This window comes from Acinonyx jubatus, chromosome C1 (assembly GCF_027475565.1).
Source record: "Acinonyx jubatus isolate Ajub_Pintada_27869175 chromosome C1, VMU_Ajub_asm_v1.0, whole genome shotgun sequence".
NCBI lineage: Eukaryota > Metazoa > Chordata > Mammalia > Carnivora > Felidae > Acinonyx > Acinonyx jubatus.
Window position 1 is genome coordinate 129,203,287 of NC_069381.1, and position 12,374 is coordinate 129,215,660.

At 38.3% G+C, this 12,374-nt stretch overlaps 1 long non-coding RNA gene across 2 annotated transcripts; it reads left to right on the plus strand.

Moving 5' to 3' along the window:
* Positions 1–3,138: 3,138 nt before the first annotated feature.
* Positions 3,139–11,004, plus strand: LOC128312115 (uncharacterized). Of its 2 annotated transcripts, XR_008290961.1 has the most exons (6): positions 3,139–3,339; positions 5,182–5,264; positions 5,471–5,666; positions 7,966–8,054; positions 8,817–8,972; positions 10,856–11,004. It is a non-coding gene; the product is annotated as an uncharacterized LOC128312115 (long non-coding RNA). The 2 variants fall into 2 exon arrangements; XR_008290963.1 differs by lacking the exon at positions 8,817–8,972.
* The last annotated feature ends 1,370 nt before the right edge of the window (positions 11,005–12,374 follow it).

Consider the following 12,374-nt stretch of genomic DNA (forward strand, 5'->3'; position numbering starts at 1 on the left):
TTCTTTTTCATTTAATAAATGACACTAGATTTTGGAGTTAATTTTATAGTTTTAAGCACATATATGTTACTTCATTTTTGTCGGTATCCCAAAAGGAGTTTATTTGATTTTGAGGACACTGTTTATCTTGGTTTTTTTTTATTGGAATTTTAAAAATTTGCTTCTTCTCTGTGCTCCCAAAGAACTCTGTACTTCTCTGTCATCATTTATCAACCTATGTTTGATAACTATGTTTGAATAGTCCTGTCCCTGTATAAGAAAGATGTACCAACATCTAGCAGCTACCAGAACCTGGCAAATAGTTGGCTTCATTAAGTACTCAATCAACAAAGGTAGTGATCCTAATAATGTACACACACACACACACACACATTCATATACACACTTTTAAGACCCTGTTTACCAGAAGAAAGCATAAAAGTGTGATATCACCTCAAATCTATCTTTCAAATTTCAGATAAATGCCCCTAGTCAGCTGAATTTAAATCACATGTGGAACTCAAGTTTCAGGAGAGTCTGAGATAATGCTGTATATGTTATAGTGTATATAAATGATGTTATTATTCTAACCTGTTCTCTAAATGAGGGCACAGTTGAAGGAGCCATAATGTCCCCACGTAGCAATCCACTGTTTGTTAAATGTGCTATCTACCTTATGCACCTTAGCACTTAATCTGTACCACCTCACAACCCAGTAAGACAGTTATTATTATCCCCATTTTACATAGAAGAAACAGGCTCACATAGCAGCCTCACATTGTCTAAGATCATGTGTCAGCATAGTTCCAACACTCTTCTGAATGTCATATCTGAACTCTATATCAAATTTGTTTTTAAATAAGACCTGTATTAACTGCTGCTACTGGGGCAGACTAGTAGGGTTATTTATAAAAATCTGATTTTTCTAATGATCACCGCCATAAATTATCTGAAAAAAATGTATTCATACTTTAGGGAAAGAGGGGTAGGGAGAATAATAAATACATTAGAGGTATGAACTGTGTATCTAATTCACAAATTGGTTACAAAAGAAAAATCTAATCTAACAATTTAAAGTAGATGGTCTAGGGGTGCCTGGGTGTCTCAGTCCGTTAAGCATCAGACTCTTGGTTTCAGCTTCAGTCATGCTCTCATGGTTTTGTGTGTTTGAGCCCTGCACTGGGCTCCAAGCTGACAGTGTGGAGCCTGACAGTGTGGATTCTCTGTCTCCCTCTCTCTCTGCCCCTCCCCCACTCATGCTGTCTCTTTCTCAAAATAAATAAAACTTTAAAAAAATAAAATAAAATAAAAGCAAAGTAAAAAAGTAGATTGTCTACTTAGGTTTTTTGCTTGAAGTTGTCCAGTGATTTTGTAAGATAAAAACATGATGAAATAAAGTGTGGGAGATGTTCAGTAACTTTCCTGAAATCACAGAGTAATTTGGTAACTTTGTCTCTAATCACAAAGCCTGGGATTATTCCATTATACCAGATACATTCATGGGATGGCCTCAGAAACTATGCATATAGTTTAACAAAGGTTTTTAGTGTAAATTTTAAGGGGAATGTTTTATTTTCATTATACATTCATTATCTACCATTTTCATTATATATATGTATACACACACACACATAGTTGCTCATATATTTTTATTACATAATAATTATGATTGAGATGTGGAAAAAATGTTTACCATCTGCACTGGGTTGAATGATATGCCCCTTGGGTTGCCTGGGTGGCTCAGTTGGTTAAGCGACTGACTTCGGCTCAGGTCATGATCTCTCAGTTTCTGAGTTCGAGCCTGGCGTCAGGCTCTGTGCTGACAGCTCAGAGCCTGGAGCCTACTTCAGATTCTATGTCTCCCCCTCTCTCTACCCCTCCCCTGCTCATGCTGTCTCTCTGTCTCTCAAAAATAAAAACATTTAAAAAAATTTTTTTGGATGGTATGCCCCAACCCCCTCCACACACACAAATGTATGTCTACCTGGAACCTCAGAATGTCACCTTACTGGGAAACTGGATCTTATTTGGAAAGATGTAATCAAGTCAAAAAGAGTCATACTGAATTAGGGTAGGCCCTAATCCAATGACTGGTGTCCTTGTAAGAGGAAAATTTGAAAACAGAGACAATCACAGAGAGAAAACAGAACACAAGGAGAACATCATGTGACAGCAGGGGCACAGACTGGAGTGATGAATCTACAAGACAAGAAAGGACAAAGAGGACAAAGATTGCCGGTAACTACTAGAAGACAGAGACCAAGCAGGATCCTCCTCTGGAGACTTGAGAGAGAGCATGGCCCTGCTAGCACCCTGATTTCAGATTTCTAGCCTCAGAACTGTGAGACAATACATTTCTGTTGTTTTAAGCTACTTAGTTGGTGGTACTTTGTGTTTTGTTTGGCTTTGTCCTCATTTTAACCAAATTATCCTATTAAAAAGGGGAAAATGCATAACAATGACTCCTTCATCCTATAGCACATATAAGTGCTAACATGTAAGTACAATTAAGTTACATCCACAAGAGCTGGTGTGATCTCAAACATTTTGCATACTTGTTGACTGCTGTTAAATATCAACTTCCTGTACCAAGACAGCCAAAGCAAAAACCAGTGAGTCTTCCGTAAGAATTTACAAAGATAAGTGCTCTAAACCCACAGATTTAAGAGGAAAAAACAACAACAACAAACTCCAAAGCAAACAGTTTATCCATTTACCACAGAGCAAATCAAAGTTAACCGAACACGTAAAACAGGCACTAGCACTAACCGCTGAACACCATCAGGCACCGAAGCACTAGTTTGTCAGAAAAGCAGCATAGGAGAAACTTGCATTCCTTTTCTCTTACAGTCATTCCTTTACCCACACATACATTTAGTGTAACTTGGACTAGGCAGTAGCAAGGAGCAAAATGAAATGAGTTAAGAAGGGATCATGATGAAACAAGGGACAGGAAATAATTTGTATTGAGGGTTTATTCCTTACTGAAATTCGCTCCACAATGTACTGAAAAAATGGGCCCGTATATGAATTAGCAGAAGTAAAGCACCACTCCTAACAAGCAACTGGGACGAGTGGCGCCACACAGGGATGACCTGACGTTCTCGCACATCGCTTCCCGACCCCTCTGGCCTACCTTCTTCCCATTCCGCAGGGACCTAAACGCACTGGGGACGTGTTCCAGAAGCGGCGGCATCTCCTGTCGGGGACCGGCCACTCCCGGCTCCTGTTACCACCTCTGGGAGGTGACCCCATCTTTAGGGCACTGTTCCCTGGGGTTTGATAGGGCCCTGGGAGACCTGGTCGGGGTGAGCCGAGAGGCCTCCTCCAAGCACGGCTGTTAGGGCCCAGAGCCCTGGGGTAGGTAGCCCTGAGGCCCGGAGGGAAAACCCTGGGGCAGAGGGCTCCACACCCCTCGGCTTCCCCACCGAGGGAACCGGGACTGCATTCGGGGACTCTGGCTCTTCCCCGGCCCTCTGCCTGACGCCTGGTAGGACCGAGGCGCTTTGCCCCGGGCTAGGCCCTCCACCCGGACAGGACTGGATGCCCAGGGGTAGTCCCGGGGAGAGAGGAAGTGTGGGTGGAAGGGTGCCCCACTGCTGGAAAGCGCGGGCCTCGCGAGCAGCGCTCTCGCTGGCGCGGCTCACCTTCCGGTCGGCTCCCGCAGGTACTTGCACAGCCACGCCGTCTCTGCCGGCTGGTCCGCATGTAGGCCGCCATGTTGAAAATAACAAGCCCTCTAGGAGGAGGCAGCTGTAGCGTAGTTCGTGGCTCCCTGTTACAGCACCTCTAGGAAATGCATGCAGTGTCCAGTGATATTTATTTTCACAGGTTATTTTTCAAATAATTTTACCTATAAAAACACACACATTTGAAAAATAACCTGTGAAAATAACGACATTTCCATATTTGGCAATGGAATCCTCTGGCTTATTGTATTCATTTGGTGCATTGTTTTCTATCAAATATTTGTTAATCAGCTTATAGAATAAAAGGCTACAGGGGCGCCTGGGTGGCTCAGTCGGTTGAGCGGCCGACTTCGGCTCAGGTCATGATCTCGCGGTCCGTGAGTTCGAGCCCCGCGTCGGGCTCTGTGCTGACAGCTCGGAGCCTGGAGCCTGTTTCCGATTCTGTGTCTCCCTCTCTCTGACCCTCCCCCGTTCATGCTCTGTCTCTCTCTGTCTCAAAAATAAATAAATGTTTAAAAAAAAAATTTTTAAAGGCTACAGAAATGTATTCATCTTAAACATTCATTTGGTAAAAATTAACATTTGTTTAAACATTTGTGAAAACAGTAGCTTTGTATAGTAATAACTGCATTTAGAATTAATTAGCATATCTTAATTTTTTATGTCATTCTTATCTACACATTTCTTCAGTGTGAATAGTATTAATTTCCTATATCTAATTTTTTGAAAATATAGTTGTAATTGAAATGTAGATTTTTGAAATAAAATCTAGGAAGAAAAAAAGAGTTTAAAGTAGGAATGTGAGATTACAAGAAATTTTAGCTTGATTCCTGACTTAACATAAATGTGTCTTTCTGACTTAAAAGTCCCTTAACCGTGTAAGTGTATGGCATAAAACACTGCCTTTTGTGAAATGAAAAATTTAGTAGATAATTAATCATGCCAATTGTTTTAAGATGGATATTCATTTTTAATGCATAATTTGAACGAAAACTACCAAATTACAGAAATAACACATGAAATCTCTGGCTTATGGGCATTTGGGGAAAGCTAAAGAATAGCAATGAACATAAAGCTTCCAGAAGAGATCACTTCAAAAGCTTTTTCCTCTCCTATTAGAGAATTTCTTCTTCTTCAAATTCTGCTTATTTGAACAAGAAGAAATTCTCTAATCCAAATCCTGGGAAATAAGATGAAAGCACTATATCAGAAAGCTCTGAGAAAATGACCATATGATTTTAACCCTGTGAGGATTAAGGTGAGAACTGAGTACAATAGTTTGCAGTATGTGCTATTGTGTGTATAGTAAGAATCTATAGAAATGTTATAAAACTATTAAAATCATGAATGATTGGTCTGTTTTTTCCTATTGCTTGCTATATTTTTGTTGGTATCAGTTTTTAAATAAGTATGATTTTAAGCAGTCTCTCTCTAAAAGAATCATAAATTAATGGAAATGTTGGAAGTACAGTATAAATATAATATTTTTTTATACTTTCTGTCTACTTCTCAGGTACTGCAATGGGTATTTTCTTCAAGTAAGGGCATTCTTCTAATAATCACAGGAAAACCATCCAAACCAGAAAGTTAACCTTGGTATGTTGATATCATCTAATTACCAGCCTCCATTCAGTTCTTGGCAATCATCCCCAAAATATCTTTCACAGCAAAATTATCCTATTCCAGATTACATGTTACATTTTGTTGTAATGTCTCTGTCATGTCTTTTAGTTTGGGATAGTTCCTTAAATTTCATGAGATTGATATTTTTAGAGATTATAGACTTTTTTTTTTTTTTTTAGAATATTCCTCAAGCTTGGTCTGACATTGCCTTCCTTATGACTAGATACACAACTGCATCTTTGGCAGGAATACCCCATAAGTGATGCTGTATTCTTCTCAATGCATCCTGTCAAATGGCAAAGTATTTCCATTCGTGCCATTATTGATAGTGTTTACTAATTTAAGATGGTGTCTTCCAATCTTGTCTACTATAAGGTAACTCTTTTCCCCTTTGTAATTACAGATATTTTGTGAGAAGGTATTTTGAAATTGTGTAAATATCCTATTCCTTATAAAAATTTCAAATCTTTCATTTAGTTTTCTAATATTTGTCATCTCATTGTTCCTTACTTTTATTTGTTGGATTGTAATTTATTTTATTCTCAAATTATCCAGATTTGGTCAATGGAGCTCATGTAACCTAATTTTCCTATTCTTTTGAGGTATTTCATCATTTTTTGAGCATTTTCTTGACAGTACCAGAAGATATTCTAGGTTCATATTACACTCTCTCTTCCCCAGGCCTGATAGAAGCTATTTCTGCAGTGTACCTTTTTTTTTCTTTTATGGAAAATGGTTAACAAAAACAAATATCTGTACTAGATGGGTTCATTACTATTAGGTTAGTGATTGTTTCTCAAGACCACAGTGACTAGAATTTGGAATTATATGTATTGATTTGCATATGCATTAGTTTCTTTACTATTTATCTTATCCATCCATCCATCCATCCATCTCTCTATTGCAAAAGCGTGAATTCACCTCTAATTTGAATCCAACACTACGGAGTTTATTCTAATTTTCTTTCTTTCCATATTTATAACTACCATTGTTGGCAGTGAGACACATATCTACAATTTTATTTAATATATTTAGATATTTGATTAATCCCCTATATGTAGCCTATGTCTATTTGCACTGACATCCCTTTTCCTGTGCAGATTACTTCATTTTTCTGTTAAAGCTCTGACCCCCTATTCCAGGTTCTAAACTGTGTGACACCATTCTCATTCTGCATGGATTTCTGAAATCCCACAATAATGTGTCCCTCCATGAGGGCATAAAATTTCAGTAGGAGTATAAATTGTTTATGGAAATAGTCTGGTATGTATATAAAAATCTAAACTAGACCCTCCTTAGAAACCTTTCCCTGCTAGGAAGTTAGCCTACATGAATACTCTTCACATGTACACAAAGTCGTATGTACAAAGGCTTTTAGTCTAGCTAAAAATGACTAACTGCATTAAGTTACTCCCATATAGAAAGGGGAAAGTCAAAACATATAAATTGAAAATTACCCATTATTTAAGACAAAGAAAGAGAAAGGTATCCCAGACGTAAGTTTAAAGAAAAATAGAATAACTATATACAAAGAGCAACTGCCAACAAACCAAAACCATAGGGGAAAGAGAGAGGAAGAGAAGGAGGGAGAAAAAGGGAGAGGGAGAGAAAAAGGAGGAAGGAGAAAGGGGGAGAAGAAGATGAAGACCTTGACAGAGAGATAAGGGAAGGAGAGAGGTAAGAAGATAGATAGATAGATAGATAGATAGATAGATAGATAGATAGATAGACAGACAGACAGACAGGGGGAGCACATCACATTGAAAGCATACTATTATAGACAAAATATTCTCACACTCTACTCAGCCATCAAAAAGAATGAAATCTTGCCAATTGCAATGACGTGGATGGAGCTAGAATGTATTATGCTAAGTGAAATAAGTCAATCAGAGAAAGACGAATACCGTATGATTTCACTCATACGTGTGTGTGGAATTCAAGAAACAAAACAGATGAACATATGGGAAAGGGGGGGAAAGAGAACAGAGGGAAGCAAACCACAAGAGACTCTTAATGATAGAGAGCAAACTGTGGGTTGGCAGAGGGAGGTGGGCTAGATGAGTGATGGGTATTAAGGAAGGCATTTGTTGGGATTGAGCACTGGGTATTGTATGTAAGTGATGGACCATTGAACTCTACTCTTGAAACTAATATTGCACTGTATGTTCACTAAAATTTAAATTAAAAGGAAAGGGTGAATTTAAATGTATAAATAAGTAAAATAAAAATATTCTCACACTCATATAGTTACTTTTTTTGATAGACACTTACATGCACTTTTAGCCAGATTGAATCTCTTTAGGTAACTTGCCTTTAGTTCTTGGTCTTTGCCCATTTTTATGCCATCTTTCTACCTGGACCATATGACACCACATGTGCTCATCCTTTCCCCATCCTCAAATACCAGAAGCCCTGGAGACCTTGATCAATTCGACAGATTTTTTTTTTTTTTTTTTTTTGCCATTCCACATCTTTGACTTGTTCCACCTGAAAATACTGAGTACTATAAAATTTTCCCTTTTTCTGATGTAAACATGTGTGTAAGTCATTTCTAGAAGAGAATTACCTATATAATTTGGGAGTTGAATTTGACTGGTAATGGCACAATGGATTACGTCTCTCAGGCCAAATTTTCATATTAGCAGATTCCTTCCGTCCTTGATCTCTCACCCAGGGCCAAGGCAAAGGCAGAATTAGAAGAGCCTAATCCCACCTTCTACTCACTTCTGTAGGATTCAATATTGGTTTACTGCATTCTGTTTGGTAAGTTCTTAATCAAAATACGTAAGTAAATAAATAAAACTTCTGATTTGCATCCAGCAAAATGTAATGCAAACAATATCCCACTTGTTTATTCTTTAACATCTATTTACTTTTAAATACCACTTCAGTCTTAGGAAATAGAAGTATGGTAACTTGAAGCAGTAAACCCAAGAATCTCAGAATTACCTGGGTGTCTCATTCCATCAAAATTTTTCTCTTCCTTTTCCAAGTTTAAAATGTGATAAGCTCCACAGAAAGAATTGGCTGGTCCAAAACATAAAACCTTTATTCTAATCTGTAATCCTCTCCTTCACTCTCCTTTCAAATTTTTTTAGCATATAGGAACAACTGTTTTCCACCCAGGAGAACTTAATATGATAGCTGACTATAGTTTTGGAAGTTTGGAAAAAAATATAACTTTCCCTGAAGTCTCTGTAATGGAACAAAGTTTTTATTTAAATCTCACTCTTCCCATTTGGGAAAAATTTACTACAGATAATTCAGGAAATTTTCATTTATTTAAAAAGCCCTTCCCTCCTTCTGTTCAAGGACAAGACTACATTTGTAGGGGCTTATAGAGAGTTAAAGTATTGGATTGGTGCGGTGTTAAGGGAGGAAGTCCCTAGCTTCATGATGGTCATCATTATCTAAGATGTACACACTGAAACAGCCTCTCAACTGCCTTACCATTTTTGTTTTGTGCAAGTAATCACAGCATATGCATGCTCTGACAAGCCATCACCATGTTTCACTCTTTTTTAGCTACTTCCTTGCCACTCCTAGACCACAGGAGACATATAACTACACTGGAACTTTGAGGCTATGCCAAGCCCACCTGCCAACATTGCCATCTTTTCCATATAGCAGCTGCCAGGAACTCCACAGAGAAGATGAGCAATTTGTCCCTCTATCTCTGAGGTATCCTAAATCTATGCGGATTTTTCTATTTCCCACCTCTTCCCAGCAGGATATTAGTGTAGAAGAGACCACAATTTATTTTCAGGATTGTCTACGAGTATTTAATTAGCTGTGTTCTCTTATTACTCTCTCTCTCTTCCTCCAGACTATGTAATTTTTAGCTAGTCTAGGGTTAAGGGGAAGGATGCCTTGTGTCTGATAGAGTACATATAATTTACAATCAATTGTGTAACCTTGGGTCTTAAGCTTAAGGAATACAAAAGTCAAAGATTTGTGTTCTTCTATATCTTTCTTTTCCTGAGACAGAATAGTTGGCACTGGTGGGAAGGATAACTGGGTCCATTGAAGAATCAAAAGAAAATTTCTAATTTTTTCTTTTAATTTTGCTTTATACATCAAGAATTCCTAAAGCATCCAATAGCAAACTTCCTTCTTTGTTGACCTTTATCACTTCCAGTGTTTGTGCTCATTCTTAAAGCTGCTTTTTAAAAGCAACTGAAGAGTGATTTGTAGCTTTCAGCCTGAAAATGTCAGAAGAAATGGCCAACACTAGGTCTTGTTCTGAGAAGTTCAAAATATCTTGAAAATCATGTTCCTCCCCTCCATCAAACTGCTGCCTCCATAATTTACCACAGGGGCTGTGGTAATGATGAAGATATGTAACAAACTAATACCTTCCTGGAGAGTTCCTTCCTTCCTTCCTTCCTTCCTTCCTTCCTTCCTTCCTTCCTTCCTTCCTTCCTTCTTCCTTCCTTCTTTCCTTCCTCCCTCCCTCCCTCCCTCCGTCTTGTTCCTTCCTCCCTTCCTCCCTCCCTCCCTTCCTTCCTTCCTTCCTTCCTTCCTTCCTTCCTTCCTTCCTTCCTTCCTTTCTTCCTTCCTTCCTTCCTTCCTTCCTTCCTTCCTTCCTTCCTTCCTTCCTTCCTTCCTTAGGCTTCATGCCCAATGCAGGGTTGGACATGGAGCCTGAACCCATGATCCCCAGATCAAGACCTGAACTGAGATAGAATCGGAGGCCTAACCAACTGAGCCATGCAGGTGCTCCCTGGAGAGTTTCTTAAATATGCTGATTCTTGGACAACAATCCACAGACACAGTATCATAGTTTTTAGAAGAGAGGGAGACTAGTACTTATATTTATAAAACAACCCAAAAATTCTATGCTTAGTTTGGAATATTCTATCCTAGAAGATATTACATATCATAAGTGAGCTGTAAAAACTGGCCTTACAAACATAAAAAAAATAAAATAAAAACCTGCAGATAAGAATTATTTCCAGCCAACTTGGACTGTGTGAAACAACAGATCACTCAAAGGAATAAAGAATCCCCAAAAATATTAGTGACCCCATTCCTATGCACACACACCAGAAAAAATAGCATAATAGTGTAATTCAATGCCCTCCAACATTTACAATCTAACCTCCACAGAACCATTGATGGTTCCAGAGAATACCCCAGTATTTTTGCTGAGAATATAGAACAATGGAAGAAAGAGTGAGTGGGTAACAAAAATAAACCTAAATAATCTAACAATGGGTGAACTTGTTAAATAATGTTTTTTTAAGGAATTCTAAATGACTATAAAATTAATCCTTTCAACAACTATTTGATGAAATTCTCCTAAATTAGACAGTATGCTAATGTATTAAAATATTATACTTCTACATCTATTATTTGGAAAACTTGTTTACAATATATTTTTAAGTATAAAAGTTAATGACAAAAATAGGCATAGTATGATTTATTTCAAAAATACATACAGAGATACAAGCTTTGATGGACACAGAGACCAAAACTTTTACATGGATTATGTGTTAGGATCCTAGGTAATTTTTAATTTCTTTTTATTTGTTTTCTACATGTGTTGTTAATTTTCTTTTCAGCCAGGCTCACCACTCCACTTTGTTCCTCCGAGTGAACATGTCAGGTGCTACCTTGTTATTTCACCTTGTCACCTGCTCCACTTGGTTTTGATGAGTGGTGCAACCTTGAGGAATGATATTCAGAGTGTGGGGGTTTGATGATCAGGTAAGTTTTGGCAATAGTTAGGGTTTGAAAATGAGACCCAAAAGCCTGAACCCAAGTAGGTTTTTGTTTTGTTTTGTTTTTTTGTTTTTAATGTTTATTCATTCTTGAGAGAAGAGCATGAGTGTGGGAGATGCAGAATGAGAGAGGGAGACACAGAATCCGAAGCAGCCTCCAGGCTCCGAGCTGTCAGCACGGAGCCCGACATGGGGCTCGAACTCACGAACCGTGAGATCATGACCTGAGCCAAAGTTGGATGCTTAACCATCTGAGCCACCCAGGTGCCCCATCCAAGTGGGTTTTGAATGAAACTTCTTTTACTAAATTTTTTTCCTCCCTTTTCTCTATTGATTTTTTTCTTTGGTTATCTTCTCTTTGATAACCCCTGACATCTTTTCTTTTTTGCCCTTTCTTATGTATTTCATCAATTCACACTACATTCTCTCTTATTATTTGTTTTCTGTGGGGTTTTTTTTTTGCCTACATCCCCAAACTTATAACATTTCTTTTTTATTATTGCATCAAATGCCATTAATATCACTTTATAACACATTGATTTCAGAAGTATGTGGTGAGTGCTGAATTATATGTTTTTTATATAAAATAATTATTGGTTAGAAATACAGAGTCATACATATAACATGAAGTTCAGGGAGGCCAAATGTCAGATGTTTCAGCAGACTGTTCTCTTTCTCTTGTAGGAAAAACAAACAAACAAACAAACAAACAAAACATAAAAACAGAGATTTCTTCACTTCTTTTGATTGCAGCAGCAACTTGGACTTAAAGAAATAAAATAGCTTATGACATAAATCCAGGTGGGTAGGGGGAAGTGCACTCTTAACGTATAAAGGCAAGAGATTAGGATACTTTTTAAAAAAGATACAATGGGGTTCCTGGGTGGCTCAGTGGGTTAAGCGTCCAACTGTTGATTTGGGTCAGGTCATGATCACAGGGGATCCTGAGTTCAAGGCCAGAGATGCGCACAGAGCATGCTTGGGATTCTCACTCTCCTTGTCTCTCTCTCTGCCCCTCCCCTACTTGTGCACATGCGTGCTCACTCTTCTCCTCTCTCTCTCTCAAAATAAATAAATAAATTTATTTATTTATTTTTTTAAAGCAATTTCCCTTTGTGTCTTTCTTTTTTTTTTAATTTTGTTTTAATGTTTTATTTATTTTTGAGACAGAGAGAGACAGAGCATGAACGGGGAAGAGGCAGAGAGAGAGAGGGAGACACAGAATCCAAAGCAGGCTCCAGGCTCTGAGCTGTCAGCCCAGAGCCCGACGCGGGGCCCTAACTCACGGACAGTGAGATCATGACCCGAACCGAAGTCGGACGCCCAACCAACTGAGCCACCCAGGCGCCCCATAAATAAA